This window comes from Ochlerotatus camptorhynchus, unplaced genomic scaffold, assembly GCF_037179485.1.
Source record: "Ochlerotatus camptorhynchus isolate MF236.1 unplaced genomic scaffold, CSIRO-AGI_Acam_v1.1 ptg000276l, whole genome shotgun sequence".
NCBI classification, from domain to species: Eukaryota; Metazoa; Arthropoda; class Insecta; order Diptera; family Culicidae; genus Ochlerotatus; species Ochlerotatus camptorhynchus.
Window position 1 is genome coordinate 161,966 of NW_027040765.1, and position 26,924 is coordinate 188,889.

Sequence of the window (26,924 nt, forward strand, 5' to 3'; positions counted from 1 at the left end):
TCGCTTATTTTCTTATGTCAATTGTACGTCAAAAAGGGTGCATTTTCAGGAGTTTTTCGTTGTGTGCAGAAATATGAATACAGTAATGACCCGTTTTTGTCATCTGACTTTTATCTCTCTCGGTTAATTTCACTTAACCGTAATTCAAAATATTTCTTATTCATCATCAAGATGGATGCTTAAGGTATCGTTTGATGCAGTAAGACCACTGAAAAAACGCATGGGTTTCATACAACAATAGAAACAAATGTCAAACAAACAAAAGGGAAAAAGTCGGGATTTTTAGTTTCTCCAGGAAACAAAACGCGCAAAAGTCTGGAATTTGAAAATCTTCCAGGAAAATAATATAGGATATATGTCGGCTTCGGCACCCATTGACTGTTTTTGGCAACCAAAATGTAAACGTTGATTTGTATTTTGCCATCAAAATACTTCGCTAAATGTATTCACACGATGCCTTAGAGTTGCAGCTTCAATCTGATTTCAGTTTTACGACTGAGCAATCCCGTTATGCCATATTTTTATTTAAATGAAATATGGGCACTACATAATGCGGCGGATTGTGAGTTGCTCATAATAGAATAGCTGGTCAACACGCAGTTCAAATGGAAATGTTGCCGAAGAAAAAGAGGCTGCCCACAATAGTCACACTCACCTGAGAAGTTTGGAACATTGTGCAAACGTTTTCAAACAGTATTGGATAATTCTGTCGATTGGAATGGACAGAGAAGCAAGCAACAAAGAAACACGTCATATGTATGCGTGACGTGACGCTGAGGAATTTTTTTTATAGAAGCTTGGACGCTGGTTAGATTGACGAGAATTCGTAAATTCCCTTTAATTCACACAAGTTTGAACAAATCGGTTGTTATCGGTAATTTTTATAATGAGTTCAAAACTTATTATTTCGTTCAAGTTAATACTTCCACCTAACTACAACATTTCTGCAAGATAAATATAAAGTGTTAAGTAGGCTGTTTGACATAATGCCATTTGGCATAATGGTCATATTGCAATAACTGCCGTTTGGGAAGAAGTGACGTGTTTGAATTTTGCTCCCGTGTTTAACAAAGTATGAAGTTTCTTGCGAACATGTGTTTTTGCGTATTTGAATGTCTGAATCTGAAAGTGGAACAGCTATCGGAACGGGAATAGTGAGCCAACATCTGCAGGTTCATCGACAATGCTGCAATGACGGTGCGTTTATTCCGATGCACATCTTCCCGAGACCAGAGCAAAGGAAACCTGATTTTGTTATTGTCAGGATTATCCATTTCCTTGGAGCTCCATTTGCGAGAACAATTGATCTTAAGAATCACGAAGAGGCGGGCTAGTTGCAGATCATTCGGGTGAGATCCTTCCTTTTTATTTCATTTGTTTGCATTATAATTCATTAGTATTCATAAAAACTTTACCAAATTGACCAAGGAGCCAAACTTTTAAATTGAGGAGCTCGGCTAGCTTGGTGGCCGTAGCATATATGGGGGCGTCGGTGAGTCGCTGGCCTTTCGTTAAGTAGATGGTACACCAACAATATCCTTGCTTTCCTTGTAACGGAGAAGGCAATGGCTATTGTCATCAATTTCCGGCTATGAATTCTCAATGGAAAGCTTTTCGCTTTCAAATAGTTTTCCTTAAAAAATTAGAATAAGAACGTTAAAGTAGATACATGACAGTTGCCAGTATGTAATCTACAAATTACTCCGTTGCAAACGCAACGAAACGAATTTTTTAGCTTTTAGAACGATTCTGAGACTTAAACTTATTCGAATTTCAGGATATAATAAAACCAATAGGGTTACGGGATGTGAAGGAAGACATTCCGAGCAACTACGATAAACCGGACTAGTTCATGTTGATCTTCGCCAAGCTTCGTCTACAATTTGAACTTCTACATCAACACATGTCAGGCAGCCTTCAGGTTCAATTGGCTAAACTTGGTGAGTTCGTTCCATTTTGTAAATTTTTATCTTTTCAAACCAGTAACGTTGGGAGATCACCTTTTTGTGGTGCGTTACTGGTTTAAGATCTACCATCGAACCCTAGTCGTGACAACTTCAAACTAGGGAATCAGGATTTTCCAGTTATCAACCTATCACATTTTAGTGTCTGTTACTTTTTATGATTTGATAATAGTGACAAGACTCGAGTAGACACCGCGCCGTTCTGCATTTCTATATTGTATATTTCAAATCAAAAATATTGTTTATGTTCATAGATTTCACATAATCCTTTTCGCTTTGTCCTTCTCCTTTCTCTTTTCAGAAAGCGAGCAATGGCGCTATAGCCATAAGTCATAAAAGGCTAGAACAAGAGCTACCCAAGTAACATTGCAAGTTTTAGGGAGGTTTTAAAGCATGCTACAAGTCTAAATCATGGTCTACAGAACCCTTATAAAACCGAAATTGTTACTTGGGTAGTGCTCATGCCCCTACCGTCAGAAGAAAATTGAGCATCACTTAACCTTTCTAGCTTTAATGCTTCCAACGACCAACCAATCATATAATTACCAAAATCGGAACGTACGGTACGAGATGTCCACGTTTCCTCCATTTATTGGATTCTGGAGCATCGTGTTCAAATCTTTGATTTAAACAGGCCCGATATTTACTGAATCACTTTTGATTCAGTAAATATCGGGCCTGTTTAAATCAAAGATTTGAACACGATGCTCCAGAATCCAATAAATGGAGGAAACGTGGACATCTCGTACCGTACGTCTTGCCCCTTAAATGCTGCACAGAAGGCAGGGCTGGTAGCAGGTCACTTTTTAGTGACTTGGTCACTATTTTGAAGCCTCAATGTGTAAAAACTGGTGATCTTAAATTAGGCAATACCAGCGCCGGCCGCGCCCGAACACAGGTCAAGAAAGGAATGGGAAGGATTGTGTTGACATGACACTCGCTTTGATGGAAGCCGAGAACACCTCTGCACTTCCACGAGGAATCACTGGGATGTTGGATAAGAGGGTGGGGTTTGCAGCAGGGTTCGTTTTGGAAAACGATAAGCTGCATTGATGTCCTAACGATCATGTAACGCGAAGGAGCTTGGGACTAAACCCACGGTCTTCTGCTCAGTAAGCAAAAACGTTTGCCACTAGGCAGACGAGCACCTTTTTAATCACCGAGTTGCTGTTATTACCATGTAGTCATATTAACAAATAAAACGATTGAAGAATTTTGAATGTGGATGGGCCTGAGATTTGACTCATGATGTTCTGCTCAGTAAGCAAAAACGGTTGCTCTAAGGCCACCGAGCCCCTCATATCACATAATACCGTTGCTCAAATTTGTGTATCCATTCAAACCCGGAACCAACGACAACAACAAGTTTTGCAAAATACACGATACACAAGCGATTTTACCATAAATCTCTTTGATATGTAAGGACCTGGGACCGCGTTTTTCTGCTCAGTAAGCAGGCCACTGTAACCGACGATCTTTCAAATCCGAAAACTAAAAACTACAAAAAAGTACTTAGGCCTTCATTAAGTTCCACTTTCACGCGACGTTCAATGACAGGGTCTTATCCAGGATTACATCTGAAAAATCCAAATCTGGCCAACGCCCACCTAAACCTGTTCTAATCCACCTGAAATGACTAACGAATGGAAGACTTTGACTACGCAGCCATGGAATAGTCTCATTCCATGCCTTATGGCAACTTGATGATTCTATTGCGCTCATCTTTTGGCACCACCCAAAGGAGACTTGGTCCTGTACCCAATGCTTAACTTATCTCCATTCCACTCAGCTACTCGCAATTTCTTGTGATATAGTGGGCGGAATATTATTATATGAGACAATTCAATGCAGACGTCTTTCCAAATTTGGCAGATCGACAGGTAATCGGTGAGTTACCACTATAGTTGCTATTCAACAACTCGACAACGTCCCATCGTCAACGCCTGCTATGAGAATTTCCCATTGCAGACGCCAACGAAATGACGTCATCGAGCTATCGATCAACTACCCTGGTTATCGCCTGGTACCTTATAGCACGATGCTAGGAGGCGAACCGGAAGAATCGATGAGCTACCTCTCCCCCTATTGGGAAATGCCTATAATTTCGATTAAAAATCGGGAAAAATATACCTCCTTTCCCAAAAAATATATTGTAAACCTTGGAAACTTTCCGAAGGTATTTGTCTGTGATAGATTTTCAAAAGTCTTTCAAGGATGATTAAGAACTTTAAAAAATCCAAAGTAAATTTTAAGATAATTTTAAAGGATTCTAGGGATGACACCAAGGTATACAGAGAAGAATACCAAAGTACAGACTACGAAAGTCTTATGTAAAATTAAGTGCTCTGAGGACCGATTTCTTCTTCTCCGCTTAAATATTAAGCCAGGTTTACCTATATAGTTAAACTTGGCTTAACACATACGAGCGTCGCTTTTAATTATTGTTTAAATTATTAGAGACGCAAAAGTCAGCTCCGAAACAATTTTGGAAATAATTCTAATATAATTGAGAGTGCATTTTAACGAGAGTTCTGAGAAGAATTCTATGATGATTGGATGAGGATTCTAGGTCCAATTCTAATAAGAATTCAAAATTAGCTCTGGAATTTTGCTTAAGGGGGCTCTGATGAAAATTCCATGAAAATCCCGTGCACTCCAAAGATGGTCTCTGCGGATAGTTCTAAAAGAATTCTGGGGTGATTTCTGACGATACTTCCAAGAGAATTCTAAAGAGTTTGAAATAAATTCCGAGAAGAATGCCAAAGGTATCAAATTTGGAGGATTCAATCCCAAAGGAATTCTGAGAAGAGTTTCAAAGTTTGTGAAGGATGTTTGTTTTGAGAATTCTGAGGAAATACTATGGGGATTCTGAGGAGAATACGAATTGGGGAGAAGTCCAAGATTATTCTAAGCAGAAATTTATGAAATATCTGAGGTTAATTGCATGGAAATTGTAAGCATGTATCTATGGAAGGAGCCTTCAGGGAGAAGATTATATTAGAAGAATCAATTAAAAATCGAAAATCTGCTTTAACTAATCATGTGTTATTACTTCATGCGTGAATTTAACGATTTACATAGTCGGAGATGCTTAACGTCAAATATCAGACTTAAAGTGAAAATTTTATACTATCGATTAGGAGATTCAATTATAGAGTTGATAGTTCCGTTATAGTACGGCAGAGTGAAAATTGTATATACAAAGAAGAATGCGAGCAAAGGACAATTTTGAGGAAGGTACGAATCGGGTAGTTGTTTACGTCAGATGGCGACTTGAGTGTGAAACATCAGAGGGCCATGAGCAAATCGCCGATCATCCCTTTTGCCAGTGGTGGCAGGAGGAAACACCCCTCACCATCCCTCATTAACGGATGAGCTTGGTAAAGTAGATGCTCTACCCTATTCGTACCTTCCTCAAAATTGTCCCTTGTTCGCTTTCTACTTTCTGTATACAAATTTCACACTGCCACACTATAACGGAACTATAAGCTCTTTACTTTCATCTCCTCATCTATCGTACATATAAAATGTCCACTTTAATTCTGATATTTGATGTTAAGCATTCCCAACTCCGAAAATAATCTATTTCCAAGAATATTGTTGATTGTTCTGCAAAGAATTTCAAGAATGCAATATTATGTTTGTAAAAGCTTATGTGCCTCTAAGTTTAAGGGAAGGGGAATTATTCTAAAAAAGTTCTTGAGATCATTCTGAATGAAAAGTTCTTAGCAAAGCTATCTACCTAGATATATCAAATATTAAAAGATTTCGAACGCAGAATAAAATTCAAGATCATAAAAAATGGGAATTATTATTTGCTAGTCATCATGTACAACTTAAGCAAAAGTAAATTATTCAAATCACTTCAAATGCTCTTCACAGGAAATTCCGTTGTGAGATTCGATTAAATTAGAGGAATTTATGAAATTTGATTTTAAGTTCCATGACATGTCAAAGTCACTATTTGGTCACTATTTCCGTCACTAAAGTCACTACTATTATATCGCATCAGCACTACCAGCCCTGAGTATGCCTGGCCGTTTTGATATGTATGACCCATCTACGATGTGAAACATATATCAAATAGACAAGAGAAATGATGTAGGTATATATTTCATTTTCCAGGATGCTTTCAAGAACTGGCTGTGTTGGTGTAAGATTAGATTAGATTGGATATCATAGAGATTTTAAGAACTTAAAAAATACGAAAATTTAGCTAAGTTGATTAGAGAACATCAACGAAGTTCCATTTAAAAAAAGCGAGAACTTTTAGCAAGCAGCGATATGCTCAAGAAATTCCAGAGAACTTCCAATAAATTTAAATATTTTTAGATAGTTTCATGATATTCAGCGAAGTTCCTAGTACTTCAAGGACGATCAGATAGCTTCAGAATAATCCCATTTACTTAAGCAAATTTGCAGCGACTTAAAAGGAGTTCCGCGGAATTTTGGGGTATTTCAAGAATTCTATGATGGATCCAAAAACGTCAGGGAATTATGAATATATCAGAATTTTTTTTGATTATTATACATATTTAAAGAACTTCAAGTAAGTGGGTTCTTTAAAAATACTGATAAATTCAGGGCAGTCTAGAGAATTAAAAAAAAAAATCAGTTATCGTTTAGGCAGTTTTAATAACACCAGGGAAGTCTAGATTATTGAAGAAGTTTTAAATTAGTGTCGATAATTTAAGGGAAGTTTCATGAACTTCTGAAAAATCTTGAGAACGTCAGTGAAAATCATAGAACTATATTAATTATTTCGTTCTAGTTCCATAAAAATTGCGGGAGCATAAAAGTTCCATAAATTTAGAAAAACTTCGAAAATTTCACAGAAGAGTGGTCTTCAAAAACATTTCGAGAACTTCATAAAAATCTATGGAGCTTAAGGGGAGATCCGCGAACTTAAGGAATTTGTATGAACATTAGCAAAATGCGGGAGCATTTCAAAGAGAAGTTAAGTAAGCTCCGAACATTGGAGGAATTTCGGGGGAAGTTCAGTTCCATTAGTTTCTGAAAATTTGTAGGACATTTAAAGCAGTTCCCAGACTTTCAGATAACTTCAGATACGTTAAAAAGTTAATTGAGGTCTTCGCATAAGTTCAGAAGTTCACTGAAGCTTAAACATTTTTAGGACGGTTCAATTAAATTCAATTCATAAGAACTTAAAAAACTTTAGAGAAGTTTTGAGAATTTCAGAAAAGTACAAAGAACCTCAGAGCAGTTCCGTTAACATTAGATAAGTCACAACATTTTTTAAAGAAGTCTAGAGAACTTCAGCGAATTTTTAAACCTTTAGAAGAGATCCATGATCATTAGTAAAATTTAGGAAACTTTAGGAAGTCCTAAAAAGTTCAGGGAAGTTTCTCAAACTACAAAAGAACCTAGTCAACCGTCCGAGAGTAGTATCTGAAGGAGGCTTCAGAAACCAGTTTCCTACCTAGATCCTTCCAATTGAAATTGTTACCCATTAACCTCGAGCCCGCCACGAGTAATTGGTACCCAATACTAATCTAGAAATACTGCTATTTAAAATGTAAATCAAACATTACTGATTTTGGCTCCGCAAAGTGTCACACACGACTGAGCCTAGTAAATAAACGAACTAGTTAAAAAAAAAAACAAAAGAACTTCAAGGCAGTTTCATTACCTTCAGGAAAAAATTGGGAACTTTCAAGTAGTTCTGAAAACCTCAGAATAGTCCATTCCATATTCAACGGAGATTTCCATTGAAATATTCCTATAAAAATTTGATGAAGCTATCCTCCGAATTCAATTTTCTATTAGTTTTCCTTGGAATTATGTACCTTGAAATTCTCCGCAATAAGATACCCTTTCGAAAGATTCTCCCAATATTCATTGAATTCATTTCAGATTTCATTTTCAATCTCACTCCTTCCCTTGGAATTCTACTCACATTGAAAGTCTCCTAAGAATTCATTGGCATTTCTCCCCACAAATTCCTTAGATTTCTTCTCATAATTTGTTTGGTAGAGTTGCGACCGATCACAATCACGATCGTCAAACAGCTAACGGTTGTAACACTTGGTACATTCCTATCAATGTGCTTGTCGAAGCACTCTCCATGACCATCCATCAAATTGACGAAAGACGTAAAAAGCAACTGGTGAATGTCGTCTTCGGTGGTGATCCTTCACCGATCAGACACTCATCTGTGCTCGTTTTGAAGCAGTTCCTGCTTTGCTTGCTTATGTGAGTGTGTTGGTGAGTGAACCCAACAGCTTCCGTTTAATTTTGCCAGCTTTGTTTGTAACTCACACAGTCTCGCGTGCCGAGATGAGCTTGGAATGCGTAGGCATTGTTTTCATTTTCTTCTGTCGTTTCGCTTTTTCTCATGATCGTACTGCAGAAGTCTTCACTGTTACGTTTTGCCTGTGAGCAGCGACCCTTGCTAGTGATTGTTATTTGTCATGGCTCTACCTCTCACTGCGTGACAAAACGTTCTGTCAGCGATAGTCGGTTGATGCGAGTGTCGAGTGATTATCATGATATTTTGCACACTGCTCTTCTGAATTGAGTTTCCGAATTCCTTTGAAGATTTCAAAAAAATTCCAATGACTTATGCTCCGGATTCGTTTTTTCCCACAAACTTTATGAAATTATGCTCAGAATGCCCTTGAAACTTTCCTCTGAGGTTCACAGGAGTTGTGCTCCTCAGAAATTCCTAAGAGCTTTCATTAAAATTTGCTTTTAATTCAATTCAGGGTTTCTTGAAACTCTACTCAAAACTATCGGGCTTCAATTGAAATCTAAAATTCCTCAGAACTACCTTGAAATCAGATTGCACTTGTTGTTTTTCTCCAAGATTTTTCTTCCCAAACAAATGAGGTCCTTAGAAATTATAATAAAATTCCACGAGCCTTTGAAACTGTGCATGGAATTTTACTCCAGATTCTTGAAAATTTCTAAACAATATGCATGTTAAAAAACCAAAAAAAAAAGCCTCTGTTTTTTTTTTAATTTATTTGTTACTGAAGATTAATCCACTTTGCATCTATAAAGTTCAAATTGTGAATGAAAATAACGAGAAGAAATAAATGCTGATATTTTAAAATTCATTATTTTCTTTAAAATATCCTTAGTAAGAAAATTATTAAATTCTCTGAGACTTATTTGAAGAGATTTAAAGGTATTTTAAGCAAAAATAAAATTTCTTGGGGATTCCCGGTTTTTGCAGTTAGTAGACACCCTGACTAATACCGTGGGTTTGGCCATAAACTTTCGCTTTAAAGGTTCATATCGTACATAAGTGTTTATGAGATACTAATTGAATAAGTCTAAAACGTCAATCATGTATTTGGTGTGCCATCATAACGAATACTTTTCTACTCTTAGGTCACTTGTTAGTCACTATTTTTACAACTATAAGTCACTATTTAGTCACTTATTTCATAAATATGGTTACTAAAATCACTATTTTTAACAGAAGTCATTGCTACCAGCCCTGCATTTGCTTCCTACCTTTAAACTATATTAGCTATGCTAATGGGAAGTTGACCGCTCAAGCTCCTCCCCTTTTCCTATCATTCGACAATGTACCCCTCTAACTTCGGGTAAGGCGCGAGTATTCGGCCTAACTCCTACTAGATATAGAATTAAGTGAATTTAGTTACAAACAAAGAGCAATGAATTATCGGCTCCGTAAAGCTAACGCGATTGAGCCTACGAACTAGATAAAAAAAGTTGACCGCTCCGAAAACAATAATTACGTTTTGATTTTCTAAAAATAATGCAGCAGACTGCAGAAAAGTTTGTATATTTTCTCTTTTACAAAAAAAAGAAGATTTTCCCAACGCTTCCAAAAGTCAACTTATAATATGGCCACATAAGAGCCTAGATCTTCCTTTTTTAAATCCTAGTAGAAGTCACATAGTCACTATGAATGGACATGAAGTAAAATTGAACCGAAACTGAAAAAAATTCCCGCGATAAAATTACGGCATATTGATCTTTAGAGTACTTTCTCTAATTACATTGATTTTCAGAAAATTCTCTTTTCATTTGATGATGTTTTATCACGAAGCAAATTCAAACTAAATAATGAAATAAATAAATCATGCGGGGTAAGGTTAGCCATCCCTAGGGGTAAGACGGCCACATGGAATATCCATGGTCCTGACCATATAAAAGGTTACTATCTTCGGCAACATTGCACAGTGAATTTGTTAGAGAACAGTAGTACATATTTTTTGGCGCTAATGTGCATGTACATTTCCTTTATAAATCTTTACTATTCAGAAAGTTTCCGTCTTCGGGAAAGTTGTTCAGGTGACCAGGGGATGAAACAGTTGACGTTTTTTACTACACTCGCTTCGTTATCGTGCGCGAAACTCTGTATTCGTACACTCATGCTCTACCGTCATCTTTCTCACACAACACTGATGTTATTAGAACATCACTGCTTGCTATTTTCAGAATTCACACACGTACAACATTAGCAGCTCTTATTTTGAGAAAATCTAAAATACATAAATACGTGACGGTCTTCGACGACAATGTCGTATGGCAATGACTATCATATGACATTTTAGTTTGCTACCGAACTTTGATAGCTTCTTTTGGTTCCAAAAACATCTATTAGTGCACCCTATTCTAGTCGAAATTCTAGTACTACACTATGTTTGTTTTGATTCGCTGTGAAAGTTTGACAGATAAAATGAGGGGTTCGTAGATTTTCCTATGTTTCGAGGGGTGCATCGATTAGCTTGGGACCGAAGATAGTACCAGAGCTGAGCCAAAAAGTAAAGCACACAAGATTTTTTTTAAACTCCGGCTTTCCTTAAGACATTTATTGAATCTTTTGTTGATCCTAACAGTGACTTCAGCTGATTTGTCCTGCTGCTGAATACTAAATCTAGGCCAACACTTCTAAACTTCGAAATCAATGGTTTGGTAATGTTTTTGTCGAAATTCACCGCTACCCGTTTTAAACCCTCAGTTACTGGTGTAAGAGTTGTCGAAATACGCCTAAAATGATCCCTTGTTCTTTTATCGATTACTGCTTGAATTGTTTTTTCTTGATATCCATTAAGTCTAGCGATTTAAAACGTCTAAGAAGGGGAGTTTGCCGTCTCTCTCATCTTCGTGAGTAAATTTGATATCCTTGAGAACGTTGCTTATGGCCTCCAAAGTTTTTGATAAATCTTCCCTTTTGACAATGGTAAAAATGTCATCCACGTACCTATACCAACATTTGGGCAACAAATTTCTATCCTCCAGAATATTTTGTAGGTTAGCCATGAACAATTCACATAAAAATGTAGAAAGTGGATTGTCCATAGGAGCGCCTTTAGTTTGTTTATAAAAATTTTCTCTGAAAATGAAATAATTTTCTTTCATACAAAGACGAGTAAGCTTGAGATATTATCGAACTTTGTTTTTCCAAGTAGAATCCTCACGTTGCTTCAGAAGCCAGTCCTCTAAAAGGCTGATGGCTTTCTTTACTGGTACACTCGGAAAAAGTGCTGTGACATCAAATGAAACCATGACTTCATCTTCCCGAATCTCTCCTGATGCCTGAAGTTGATTTCCGAATTCCTGTGTGCTGATAACTGAGCGAGTGGTAAAGGGTTTAGGCATATTTTGAAATTCCTTTACTAGCCATTTGGCAAGCTTATGAGTGGGGGATCCTACAGCCGAGATAATCTCCCTCATTTCGTTTCCTGGTTTGTGAATCTTTGGTAAACCTTTGATCCTAGGTAGAATAGGATTTGAAACTTTCAATTGATTTACTGAGCAGAAGATCATGAGTATAGCGGCGCCGGTGGTTTAGTGGTAAGCGTGATTACCTCTCACCCCAGGAGGCCTGGAAGAGCCTTTGGTCCCCGGTTAATGAGTTGATGGGTCGATAGGTAGAGTCCAGGTGTCCCTCCCTGGCGTCGGTAGCATTGGTGCTCAGCACGGAAAACAAGATCGACAGAAAACAAATCAAAGAAAAAAAAAGGCCCATCCACATGCAAGATTCGCTAATCGTTTTATATTTTAATATGACTACATGGTAATAACAGCCACTCGATTATTAAAAAGGAGCTCGTTTGCCTAGTGGCAAACGTTTTTGCTTACTGCGCAGAAGACCGTGGGTTCAAACCCAAGCTCCTTCGCGTTATATGATCGTTAGAATATCAATTTAGCTCATCGTTTACCAAAACGAACCCTGCTGCAAACCCAACCCTCTTACTCAACATCCCAGTGATTCCTCGTGGAAGTGCAGAGGACTCCTCGGCTTCCATCAAAGCGAGTGTCACGTCAACACATTCCTACCCATTCCTGTCTTGACCTGCGTTCGGGCGCGGCCGGTGATGGTAATGCCAAGTTTGAGATCACCAGTTTTTACACATTGAGGATGATTGCTAGTCCTACCCGCATAAACAATAACCATAAGAAGCGCCTAACCACCAATTCGGGATATCATCCCAATTTTATGTGGTATGGTCGCACCATCTAAGATATCGTCAGTATATGGTACACGTGTATTAGGGTAAGCATCGTCTATTGGTTCGCCGTGTAATTACAGCTAATCTCGCAAGAACAGAGTAGCAATCTTGGGCGATCAATCACGCTCAAGCACATCGAACAGATTTGTATTTTCCGTATAATAACGTTACTTTTGCATGATAAATTATATAATAGCTCTAAAACAATAAATGCCTTAAACACAAATTAACAAAGGCAGCCCACCGCCATTCACAAAGTTTGTTTTTGTCGTTTATGTTGGCGTTTCACTTGTTATCAAGCTATAATGTGTTTATCAACTCCAGCTATACTATTACTATTTTTTTTTAAAAGAGTTATTTTTTTTCAATAATCTAAAGGGTGGCCGTTTTACCCCGTTTTCCCCTGCAAACATTTTCAATTTGCCAGTCACTTTTGTTGCAATTTTTCGTCACATTTTAACCACGTTTTTAAACTATTTGGTCACTAAAGTCACTACTATTTTGCGCACTATGCACTACCAGCCCTGCACGTGCAGCTGAATGCAAGGCAGTGCACCAAAAAGATAACAGAGGAAAAGGTTAAACGAGATGCGCTCCCCATCGTCGTCCCCGTGTAATTGCGTCATTCAGGTGTCAACAATTAGGAAACCTTTACGGTTTCTCCACCCCGTGCTGCGGCGTGTTGTATATTTACGATATTCGCACATATTGGCGACCGTGTTTTTCTCCCCAATATGCATCTCCCGTCGTTTACTCCCCCCATCCTACTCCTCTTCCTCGGCATCTTGTGATGATCCCGCAGTCGCACAGTCGGGGGATCGTCAGCGGTGCGAGAATTTCAGTAATTTATCGCACTCGCTTTACTCACGGCCATGAACAGCAGCAGAGCAGTCATCGTCAGCTCTAAACAGTGGCAAAGCATAGATATTTTCCTTGACGTGTATTTGCCGTCTCGGACGCGGACTGGGATTTATTTTTAGTTGCCCGTTTTATTGAACCGATTTGAATTATATCACGATATGATGAACTCGACAAACATCGTCATCCATATCCATGCACATGGCGGCCGTGCTCGCGGAACTGGGGGGAAATGGGAAGGGCAATCATTGAGGAAAGGGAAGCAGTCCCCTGAAGGGAAATCCTTTTTCTTGGAAGGTGGTCGGTATCCCAAATTATGATAGGTTTCGTCGATTATCAGCAATCACCTTGCTTCGTCCCCTCGCGCTCGCTCCGTTTCTCTTGTTCTCGCGCGTACTCTCTCTCTTTCTCTTTTTCTTTCCCTTGTCCGTACCACTCTTCTTTCTTCCATCAAAAGCTACTCCAGAGTGGGTGGCAGTCAGTGGGTGGTGGACGTGTGTGAAAAGTGAAAATTGCACGCTTTTAAACTGCAGTTGAACCCTTAATAATTGGCGGAGGGAGTTTGACGAAAAAAATGATAATTGAAATGTATGCGATGCGAAATTTTAGCTCTCGCACATTGCCTCTCATCTAAATCATCTTCGCAGAGCGAAATCGTCATCGTGGTTCGCAGCAGCTCTGCTGCTCAGTAGCGCACACGATCACGCGAAAATCGATATAAAATTAGAGAGACACGAAACTGTTTTTCTACTGTTTTCTTCTTCTTTTTTCCCCGCACCGCTGCTGCCGTTGTTGCTGCGCTTGTTTTTCTTCACGAGCGGTACGTGACACGCCATTAGAGTCGTGAGTCGTGACGGTGTAGCGAGCGAGCGAGCAAACGAATGAACCAACGAACAACCAAAAAAAAACTCGAAATCAATAGTTCGTATAAACAGCGACGACCGTCCGTAACGAGAATTGCACCTGCAGCGAATTTTTCGCATAAATTGTAATGGTCACACACGCTCATCGGCTCATCTACCAACCTGTCTGAATTTAGAACGATCATAGTACACACAGTAGAACTGCGAGTAGGCGTTCAAAGATCCTGGTAGCTCGTCTGCTGTTTGTGAGGTGCAACACAACACTCCAAGTAGGCCTTGAACACACGGACCAACCGCGACGAGTCTCTCGCTCGACGGTTCCCACCAGGCAGCTGCTCTAATCACGCACTAAAGCTCTACCTTGCTTTCAGTCGAAACACCGCAAAAAATTCGCACGAAATCACACTCACTCTCACTCACTTTCGGCTATATATGTATACACATGGGCTATCTAATACCCCAGCACTGATGGTGTTATAATAGACGGTCGGTCGCAAGTGAAAATTTGAACTTGAAAAAAATGTCGACTACTCTTTTTCCGTCGTTGTCGTCGCCGTCTTGGTCGTAGTCGTGATTCACACACTCTTTTTTAGACTCGTTGGTTACCAAACACAGAATATATGGGGAGATTTTTCGGCGACTCCCGATTTTCAAAACGACAGTGACACGATTCACTCACGCGAATATGCAAATTTTCTTCGTATTCTTCCCGAGGCTTTCGAAGCGAAAATTATGCGAAATTCCAGAGTTGGAGGAATTTTTCGTCGAGGTGTGACTAGCGACGAAGTGGACACAATTCCTTTTTCGGGATTGTTCTTTCGTTGCGACGGCGGATCTCCTGGTTCAGGTCTACTGGCCGACGGCAACCGTAGTAATTCGTGTGTACACGGAATGAAGCACAGGAGACGACTGCCAAAATAAGGAAAAATGGAAAATGTCAAAAAAGTTTTTTTTTTCCCTTGCTGTTCGGAGCAATTGGGGCGAATTTTGCACGCATACCAAGTGCACATCAGGTGAATCAGTGTATGTCGCAAATAGAACAGGTAGTTTGTGTTTTGGTATCCACACAGCATACGGCTGTGGTGAGTATTTGAACGTGTGTGGTGGCGATGGGGAGCATACCTGATTCGTTCTAGCCAACTTGGTTTTTGTTTTAGTTGATGCGATTTGCGACTCATGGCGCGCTGTTTTGATGGTTTTTTTTTTGCGAAGAACGAGTTCGTTGACGTCGTTAGCGGGATGTCGGTCAAAAGAATGACTATTTAAATTGCAAATGGTGCTAAATTGTTGCGATTTTGATTTAGGGTAATTTGCCCATTGTTGCACACTTTGCATTGTTTACTGTGCAGCATTTATCCATGATCATAACGTCTATCGATGACATGCTAATCACAGCGCTGGTCGAAGGTCACTTTTTTCTTCAAGCCAATCACCTAAAAGTCGCTTTTTTCAACTAAAAGCCACTAAAGTTACGTTTTTCCCGTTTCCAAACTTTGTTTGTTTGTATTGTCCTTAATCAACTGTAATGTAACAAAAGTATATAACCTCGTTATTTGTTTTCGCTCCAAAAAAGATCAATAAGTTCTGGGGGTACGACACATCCAACTCTTAATTTTAGATGGTCAGAAAATTTCACGTTATCGAATCAATCTACGCTAAAGCTGGGTTTAAACAGGACAAGTCAATTGATCAAGCTGGGTTAAAAGGACCACATTTTCATTGCTCTGGTCATGCATAGGTTAGAAGATTCGAAAAGCACTTCACATGTTAAGGACTTCTATGAATATGAACAACCACCCGTAGTCTAGGAGCTGCATGAAAGGTGACACAGAAGTATTAGTTTGTTTACTAAAATGAACTATGCCCATTTTGTTATGGCAAGTTTTGCTATAAGAAATGCTCCTCGTGTTTATTAGCGAAATTCACATCAAAGGTTGATTAATTGCGTAGGAAATCAGTTCGGTACGGCATTTGTGACCAGCATAAACCTTCCGGTCGTATGAAACAGGTCAAAAACTGTCCAAATCCGCCAATAAAAAATTTTGTTTTGAATTTCTTTATGGCAAAATAGTGAACTTTTCGTGAACATTAACGGCAAAGAACTCACCAACACTGGGAGACCGTGAGTTCCTGCCCACCTGTCATAAAAACATCTCGCACCCGCGTCATCACTGTCTCGTGAGAGTCTGAATGATTGAGAAGTAAACGAGTCACCGACAGCAGAGCACTCAGTCAGTAGTTCAGTCAGCACGTTTATTCTTCCATGATGGTACTCAATCCATGTTTGGATGGAATGACTGAGCGTTCATTTTCTATGGAAGAATGCCTCAATTACATGCTATGTGAGCGAAGGCAAGCAGTGTGAGTCGCCTGTTCGTGAGTGACTGAATGTTTTCTGTTGGCTCTTTCATTACCTCGTCCTTTACCGTTTGGTAAGTACATACGGTCTGGATAGAACAATGAATTGAATAGAGCAGTGCTTTCACACTCAGTCTAAGCAGTTAATAGTTTTACGCTCTGCTTCTAGGTTATATTCCGAGATATTCTAGAAGAAGCTGGAAAGCATTCTTTTAAAGTAAGGATACATTTGATGATTTAAAGGTCTTCTATGGTACAAGTCCAATGAGATCAACCCAAAATTGAATTCAGTTTACTAATAATTCGCAAAAAGTGCAGCAACTCAGCGATGAGTAAATTTGTCTCATGTTTTCCTGTGGAAAACCTAAAAAATCTGCTGGAAAATGAGAAAAATTGACGAAAATTTTACTCAGTCTAGGTGTAGTACCAATAGACTTAGAGAATCCAATCTTTGCTATTGTCATAGTCGGGAATTTTATCCTGGAAAAATCTGGAAAATATGAGACAAATTTACCCATCGCTGAGTCCCTTCATTTTTTTTTGCGATTTATGAGTACACTGAACTCAAATTTGCGTTGATCTCATTGGTCGTGTACGATCTGAGAACTTCCTACTTTAAGGGAAAGCTGGCTGAGCTTTTGAAAGAAGCCTAATTTACTGGTTTTACAAATTATGCTCCGTGCTCCTTCTATGGAACTTGATGTTGGTAAGGTGAAATAAAGCTTTCAACCAATAATAGATTCATTATGAAGAATTAAGATGAAATATTGGATATTTAAACACATTCAAATGAATGTAAGGAGTTAGTTATGATGAGAAACAATTTTCATATACGATTATAATGGAATCTGACAGTGAATTGAATGGATAATTTGACCTAAATAGATTCTCATTCGAATATATACTTTATATTAATAGAATGTAGAAGTCAAATGAAAGAAGCTAGGTTTTTTCATGATTTTGTTAATTAATCAGAAATCCAATATTGTGAAGATAAATTTCTAAAAATTTCAAACAACATTTTTCCTTCGTTAAAAAACTCGAAAATTTGCAAGCTTAGGTTTTTGCTATTTTCGCGAAAGTCCAAGACTATTGAAAAAGTTTTCAAGCTACGTTATTTTGAAAAAAAATGAGCTTGTGCTTTTTCCAAATTTAAAAATTTTACCTATATATAGGAAAAATTTTCTAGGTCTCAGATGTTTGTTCTCAAACTCTCAATATTTTTTAAAGTTCTAAAATGTTAACATAGTTGAAGATGCTCAACGACAAATATCAGACTTAAAGTGTTCTGTCACTATCACTTTAAACTATACCAGATACGTATTTCGTTTACTACTTGCAAACTTCTTCAGTCTCTAGTCATAGACTTAATCTAGTTATAGACTATGACTAGATACTGAAGAAGTTTGCAAGTAGTAAACGAAATACGAACATAACGAAAATTATGTATGGCCACATCAATTATAGGTTGTGTTTTAATTCGTATGAATGTAAAATTTTATTACTACTGATAATTGCGTTTTTTTGCACCAACTTATTATAAAAATTTAAAAAGATAAACTTTATAAATTCATTATGATCTCTGAGCCATGGAGAATTCGATTTTATCAACATATGTATGTGTTCCTTTTCTAATATCATCGTATTCAATCAAAAACCATGCCACCTTCGAATTCTGCTCAGACTTATTAAGGTATACTCCTTAAGCTTACAAAAACTACCCTTCCAATTAGTTTATTTGCTAGGTTCAAATGCTCAAAGAACTCCACGGAGCCGGAAACCAATGATTTTTTAATAATAATATTAATGAGGAATAATGTTTATCCATTCTTTTTATTCTTTCTAGGAGGCGACTTGAGCTTAGCTTCTGCTTTTAGCCGTGCCCTCAACTCCCTGGCTTCTTCCAATTGTTTTTCCTTCAGCAACCTCCTCTTCGTCCTTTATCCGCTCTTTCTCGGTATAGTTCACTATCCCGAATTTGTAGTAATAGTACCATAGAGGTAATTTCGCTTCATGTTTATCCGCAGCGCTTGATTCCTCTGCACTATTCTTCTCGGAATCACCTCATCTTCAAGGACCTCAACCGCTTCCTCCTTTGGTGATGCACCTCCAGTCACTACACCAGCGTACGTACTGGCACTAAAGCCCTACAGTAAAAGTATGGACGACTGTCACCACAAAACTGAAAAAAAGCTGTTCCAATCGAGCAAAGCAGTGCATTTTGACGGTTCGATTGGAACAACTTTTGACAGACGTCCATACTTTTACTGTAGGGCTTTAACTGGCACTGGTTTCTTTTTCGTTCCGTTGTTTGGTTTCATCTTCCTGTAATGGCTGCTCCCGTTTCTTCCGCTTGGAGCAGGAAGTTACCTAGCATCGATGCTAGATCGCTATCCGGGACTTCTATTGGTAGGTTGTAAACTCTCATGTACTAAGCTATGACAGGTGACAGGTGACAAGTTTTCTCGAACTTTCAATCAAAATTTCCTCAGGAATTCTCTGAAATCCCATGGAATTTTTTGAATTTTCTATATATTTTCCTAAGAAACATAATGCACCGGAATCCGGACATTTAGTCTATAAATTCGGACACAAACAAATGATTATCAATGCCCACCATGGTCAAAATAGTACGTACATTTTAGCATGACCTTACGTCATCTTTCAGAATTATCACACATGTTTATTATGTTGCAAAGATGACGTAATAAATGTACTTACATAGGGGAAATGGCTCTAATGTTGGCCTATGGTTCTAAGATTGGGCCCATCACTAAAAATCTGCTATTTATCAATTTTATCTAGATGAATGCGTCATTGGGACGATACTTTTGGATATATTTGGTCGCTATTGAAAATTTAGTCGATTGCTGAATTTATGTATGGGCCCAAATTAGGGGCATTTAGACCAACATTACATCCATTTCCCCTATGTAAATAAATTACACCCTGTTCACAAATATCTGATAAACAGGCTAACCACATGAAAGATAACCGGAGGAACTAAAATCAACGTTAGAAGTCCTCTTAATTCCAAATGGAACACACTTTAACCATAGAGGTAACTCTAAGACTAGAAGGTCCCGAAATAACGTGCTCAACTTTTTGGCTCAGCTCTGGTACTCTTTTCGGTCCCAAACTAATCGATTCACCCCTCGAAACATAAGAAAAACCAATAACCCCTCATTTTATCTGTCAAACTTTCATAGCGAATCAAAACAAACATTGCGTAGTACTAGAATTTCGACTAGAATAGGGTACGTTAATCGTTTGCTTGGGACCAATAGGCTACTAAAGTGGTGAGCCAATTTAAAATCGTTAGTTTCGTATTGATTGTTGCTTTAACATACTCTCCATAACTCAATATTGAGAATACCATCGATTTATAAAATCGAAATGAAATTCATCTGAAATCAACCGATCCCGATAATGCTGTGTACCAAACTTCGTCAGTTCGAAAAATCCTTCATAACGAAAAAGGCTCCTTTTGACTCATTTTCTTCCAGCAACTTAATCACTAGACTGATGCCAAATTTTAAAATTTTGCTCCACAGTGCATGTCCACAGTCCAATGGCTTCAAACAGTGCTGTCATGGTCCACATAGAGCTGGTTGCTCCCTGATTTTTTTTAGATGAGTGCGCTCCGCCTTTCTCAAATTCATGTGCCCGCTTTCAAGAGCGCCCATAATTGTGATAGGGGAAACAGTCCTATCGTTGCGGTACGTTAGAAGCGTTAGAAGCCAATTGTTGTGTATGGAGACCTCCATACACAACAATAGGCTTCTAACGCTTCTAACGCATCACAATAATAGGACTGTTTCCCCTATAAGAATGTATAACTGCATGTACATGTGTATTGGAAGAACTTGTCTGCAATTAGCTCGCAATAAATTTAAAAATACTAACAGGGTAGAGCGCCATTCATCAAATGACATCAATTCGTTTTGTTAGCAATCGATATCTCAGACGTCTACTGACGCTACAGAAGCCTAAAAAGCTTAGAAGAAGAAGCGATGATAAGCTTTACAGAGGATTAGGCAAAGCGAGAATATTAACCTCCAACAGATACCAGTAAGCAGGATAACTTCCCAGGTAACAATTTTGGTTTTATGAGAGTTCTATAGACGATTTAGACTTGTAGAATGCTTTAAAACCTCGATAAAACTTACAATGTTACTTCGGTTTAAACGTGATTGTTTTTGCTACAGTCATAATTTAAAAGAAAGACAAAGGTCATAGAGTTCCTGCAATTTTCCAACTGTTCATAGAGCAGTCCTGAAAATCCCAGAATTTTGCTTAAGTTCTCGGAACTAGTCTGAACTTGACGTAATTTTCTTAAAAATCTCTAAACTTTCGTAAATTTCTCTGGAAATTCTATTCTCAAAGTTCCCACAATTTTCTTGGAGTTAATGGAACTGCCTTGAAGTTTTTTTTAAGTTTTAAAAACTACCATGATACTCACTGAACGTTCCTTGAAATATATGTACATACATCTCTGGACTTCGAAACAATTTCCCAGAAGTTCACGAAAAATCTAAATTTTTAAATTTTTTCTGAAGTTAATGGAACTTTTCTGGAGTTTTGTTTTATATCTTCCCTGAACTACTCAGAACTTCTTTAAAATCCTTCCTTTTTTGGTAAGCTCTTGGTACCGTCCTGAATTTAATGAAACTATCCTAAGAATCCCTTAACGTCCTTGAAAATCGCTGAATTTCTGTGAGTTTCTCAAAATACTTCTGAACATTTCGAGACATCTCTAAAGTTCTCTAAATTTCTTGAAAATTTGGGAACCTCTCAAAATTTTCCACAATTTTCCTGAAATTTATGGAACTGCAATGATCTTCCCTGAAGTTCCCCCAATTCTTGAAACTGTCCTGAAGCATACGGCTTGCTTGCTTCTTCGCATTCCAAGCTTATTGCTCATCGCATATTAGTTTATTGCGTGCTCTCAACTTAGTGTTCTAGATGCACTTCCACAGTTATTAATTGAGAGCTTTCGATTAATGGACCATTTTTGCATTAGTATAATTGTGTGGCAAGTACAATCATACTCAATATGCCCACGGAAGGTGGGGAAATTTTCCAACCTGAAAAATACCTAGACCGGACCGGGAATTGAACCCAGCCACCTCCAGCATGGTCTTGCTTTGTAGCGGTGGCTTTACCGACTGAACTAAGGGAAGCTTATGGCACTTCATTTGAAATGCTGCTTCATTGTCAGCAACATTTATTCTTAGAAAATTAAAAAGAGCATTACAAATTTCGTTGATAGTTTTGATTGACTTTCAATTTTCAAGAGATTTCGTCATCGCCAATTGTCGAATTCAATGGAGATAAATAACATCGTCAATTGAAAGGGACAATGCTTCAACCTAAGCAGCCCTATCAGCTTTTGTTTTGAATTGTCGTAGAGGCAGTTTGAATTCCGGAACGGTGGGTGCAATTCGGACAATGGTCGAGAGAGCCGAGCGGGCGTCCAACCAGAAACGAAGAGGAGATCGATAATGCACCGTGATAACGATCGACGTCAAGAATCCGTTCAACAGCGCAGCTGAAAAACCATTGCCAAAGCACTGCATAGAATGAGCGTTCCTGACTACCTGTGCAGGATTCTGAGGAGTTACTTCCAGAGCCTGGTTCTGGTCTACCGGACAGGTATGGGACAGAGATCGATTAAGATCACAACGGAAGTTCCACAAGCCTCCATCCTTGGTCCAACGCACGCTTCGAAGCGCGTGTTGAAATACCTGGGAGTGATGATCGATGACCGGCTAAACTTCAACAGCCACGTCGAATATGTCTGTGAGAATGCTTAGAAGGCCATCAACACAATAGCTAGAATCATGCTGAACAACTCTATTCCTAGCAATATCAAGAGGCGTCTTCTGGCTCGATACTGAGGTATGGAGGTCCAGCCATGCGAGTCGTGAGTGCGTACAGAACCATCTCATCGGAAGCAGTATGCGCTATCGCCGGAATGATCCCTATCGGCATCACCCGGCGGAGGACAGCGAGTGCTACAGGCGAAGAGAAGCCGGTAGAGTACGGAAAATGGTGAAAGCGGACTCTTTGGCAAAGTGGCAATAGGAGTGGAACACGGTGAATAACGGTAGATGGACACATCGGTTATTACCGATTCTTTCGACATAGGTGAACAGAAAACACGGAGAAGTCAACCACCACCGGACGCAGTTCTTTCTGGCCACGGCTGCCTCAGGAAATACCTGCATCGGTACGGACACGCAGCGTCACTCCTCTGTCCGGAGTGTGGCAACGTGGATGAAACGCCGGAGCATGTGGTTTTCGACTGTCCAAGGTGCGAGACAGTGCGAAGGGAGATGCCTGTCCTTAACGTGGAGAATATCGTCGATGAAATGTGTCCAGAGGAAGGCACTTGGAATGGAGAAAAGAGCAGCAATCTAGCAACGCCAGCTAGCACTGAGAGTATGAGAAGTGCCAGCTCCCTCGAAGTAGTCGCTTCAGCGTGGCCCCGGGGGATCCAGGCAAAGGAGAGAGTAAGGAATGGGCTTTAGTGGAACTACACTAGGCAACTAGTGGATACCACCCCGTGCTAACTTCAATACAGGTCTGGATTTTTTACCCCCCCCCCCTATTTTCTCGGCTTTGAAAGTTGATACATATTTCATTATCGTCAAAGGAAAATTGATTCAATAATTCTAATTATTTGATAGGTTAGAAGAGTTTTTACAAATAATAGCCATATGTAGGACAAGGTGGGGTAAAACGCACCCTGGCGTTATATAACTAACAGCGTTTTTTATCGTACTATTAAAAGACTAATTGATATAAACAATTGCTCAGATGACTGTTCTGCAGCTCTTATAGTTATTATGGGTGAAATTCCATCCCGTACCCCATATGGATTTCATTATTCTGTAATAGTTTTGATCAAAACAACTAATGGGAAATTTTTTCCCGATTTTGTCAGCCTAAAATTTGAGAAGGGGCTGACAAAAGCGGGAAAGCACTGTTTTCATAAATCTTCCCTGAAGATCCTACACTGTTCCTGAAGTTTTCGGATCATTCCTGAAATTCTTGGAATATCTCATTTCCCTCGGAACTCCTTGAAAATTCATGCAATTTTTCTGAAGTTAATGGGCCTGCTCTCAAGTTCTCAGTGCATTTTCGCAGTACTCAAAATTCACCTGAATATAATGAAACTACCTTAAAACCTCTAATATTCATTGGAGTTCTCTACACTTTCTAGAAGATTTGCGAACATCTTAAAAGTTCTCGCATTTTTCTTGAAGTTCCCTCATCTTCGCTTTTTTTTTAGTTCTTGAAACTGCCATGAAGATCACAGAACACCCCTTAAAATGTTCTCACCATTCTCACATTGTCTTGATGTTCATAGAGCTTCCCAAATGTATCGGACATTTTCCTGAACTTTGCGGAGGTATTCGAAAATTCCGGAACTCCTTCAAAGTTCCAACAATTTCCTTGAAATTAATTGAGCTGCCCTTAGGTTCTCTGATCTGTCCTAATGTTCTCAGAGCTTCGCAAAAGTTCATCGAACGGTTCTAAAATACATGGAAAATCTTTAAACTTCCCTGAAGTTGTCTGGACCTCTGTAAAGTTTCAAAACAATTAAAGATGTTTTATTAAGTTTTCTGGAGTTCTGGACATTCCTAAAATACCCGACTTTTTCAGGGTTCTCGAATTTTTTTGACAAATTTATGGATTTGTCTTGAAATTATTGGAACTTGCCTGAAATTATTGGAACCACCCTTAAGATCTTTTGACCTAGGTTCTCTGAACTACTTGAATCATCTTTTTTTTCCTTGATTTGTTTTCCGTACTGAGTATCAATGCTACCGACACCAAGGAGGCAGCTCCCAGACCTGAACCCTACCTATCGATCCATCAACTCATGGACCGGGGATCAAGGGTTTTACTTCCCTTCCGAAGGAAGGCGTGATCAGTGATTGTGTGCTTCAGAAAATCCTGGCGGCGCCGACTGGGATTGGACCCAAGCCCTTCGGGGTGAGAGGCAATCACGCTTAAGATTCAACAATTTTCCTCATGTTAACTCTACTTCTCCGAAGTTCTCTTGACTTCCCTTAAATTCTGTGGATATCTCTGAAGTTCTTAAAACTTCTTAAAAGTTTCTGCAGTTTTCCTGAAGCTAATGGAACCGCCTTGAAGTTTTCGGAACTTCCATTATGTTCTCGCAGTTTGTTTATGAAACCTTCCTAAAACTCTCGGCATTTCCTTTCATTCCTCAGAACTTTTTTTTAAGTTCCTACAATTTGTGTGAAGTTTTTTTTTTTTTCCTTTATTAACGAGACTTTCAGCCTTAGGCTGGTTCATCTCTAAAACGTGTGAAGCTAATGTCGAAACTATCGATTTTAAATTGGCTCACTACTTGACTAGCCTATTGGTCCCAAGCAAATCGATTAACGTGCCCCATTCTAGTCGAAATTCTAGTACTACACAATGTTTGTTTTCATTTGCCATGAAAGTTTGGCAGATAAAATGAGGGGTTCGTGGATTTTCCTATGTTTCGAGGGGTGCATCGATTAGCTTGGGACCGAAGATAGTACCAGAGCTGAGCCAAAAACTTGAGCACTTTTCTTCGGGACCTACTAGTCTTAGAGTTACTTCTATGGAACTACCCTAAGCACCTCTAATGATTCCTGACATTCACGAGCCTTCCCTGAAGCTCTTGCTATTGAGCAGTTCCAGGTCAAATAGTGAAAAAAATTAACATTTTTTTTTTATTTTACCTCTCAGAATTCCATGAAACTTCACATATTTTTTCAAAAGGACGTATTGGATATCAGGCATAACATTTGATAACGGCACAAAAGCATTTGTAAACAAACTTTCTAAGGCCCTTTACACGCGAACCAAAGTACGCCCACGCAAACCAACAACATCATCGGATAGGGGCAACTATCACCTTTCCGAAAGAGGTATTGGTTTGCGTGGGCGTACTTTGGTTCGCGTGTAAAGGGCCTTTGAAAGTTTGTTTGCAAATGCTTTTGTGCCGTTATCAAATGTTATGCCTGATATGTTTCAATAAATCATGGCACACAAACGGCTTATCTAATCGAAATGATGTCGAGGCAAAGTTGTGCGGGATTGTCTTTTCAGAAAAAATACACACTGAAAAAAATTAAAAAAAAGTTTCGTTAAAAATGGGAAAAACTGTTACAAACTTCAATAAGAACAACAGTGCATTTTCATGATTTTTAATCTTATGTTTCAAACTTTAACAAAAATGCTAACTTTTCTGAAATGATTGAAGTGTGTTTGATCTAAATCGTAGAACAACACTTCTAGTCAAACTTTACTGAAAAGTTCATGCCGTTTTCCTGAAGTTAATGACGCATTTCGCGCCAAATCGAATCGAAGCTGGCAGCACCCTCTCAGATTTCAATAAAATTTTCTGGATGTGTAGACTTTGACTAAATAAGCACTTTTGCATACTTAGTCAAGGTATTAGTCAAGGTCCACACATCCAGAAAGTTTCATTGAAATCTGAGAGGGTGCTGCCAGCTCCGAATACGATTTGGCGCGAAATGCGTCTAATGGAACTTCCCTGAAACTCGATGGTCTTCACTGAAATGGATTTTCCCGAAATCTTTGGAACTGTCCTGAAGCTATAGGAAATTTGAGCGCATATGCACATAGGGCGGCCCTAATTAAACCAAACTATATAAAAAAATTATACCTGATGCACTCCCATATTTTAAGGCCCATTTGTAAGCAGAATGTTTTTGCGTTTGGAATATTTTCATTCAAAGGTGCAAACTGAATCTGGATGAAGACAGAACATTTCTCTTGTTGGTGGCAATTTTGCTCTTATGAGCCCATAGTAATATGGATGGGTGTCCATAAATGTACTTCTTCATTTTAGTGCTTTTATGAGAGGAGGGCATTTAGATCGATATTTTTGCACCCAGTTAATATTGGTTATAGAATAATAATTAAAAATAATAGAATAATAGTTCCTAATTCCAAATCAAGACATTATCACCCTCCCAAAATTTGAACATATTTGACTAAGCACAAACTATTTGAAGTTTTTTATGGGAAAAGCAAACTGTTTGATCATATATTTCTAACAATTCACCATATTTCTATACAAAAAATGGAACAAACGTTATTAATGGATCAAGATGTCGATGTCAAATGTTTATGCTAAATCAACTGCTCAGCAGGCAACATTGGTGTTTCAGGCCCGTTAAATAAAACACATAAATATGGCACACGGCACAATACAGTGTGGCCCACACAGTATAAGATCATTTCATAAAATTACCATATCTATTAAAAAATTAATAACTATTTCATTGGTCGGTTGACTAAAAAACTGCTTCAGTGGAGTTGTAGCTGGGCAAGTTTCCTATAAGAATAGCAATCGAACTTTCTCTCAGAGTAATATAGGAAAAAAGTAGAAT

General features: G+C 38.6%; 1 protein-coding gene across 3 annotated transcripts in view; it reads right to left on the reverse strand.

Moving 5' to 3' along the window:
• The window catches only part of Usp2 (Ubiquitin specific protease 2), a 29,171-nt gene extending 14,128 nt beyond the window's left edge, over window positions 1–15,043 (reverse strand). For all 3 annotated transcript variants that reach the window (XM_065227788.1, XM_065227787.1, XM_065227786.1), the window contains exon 1: window positions 14,302–15,043. The gene's annotated coding sequence lies outside the window, so the exon portion shown is untranslated. The remainder of the gene's footprint in view (window positions 1–14,301) is intronic.
• Window positions 15,044–26,924: the final 11,881 nt, after the last annotated feature.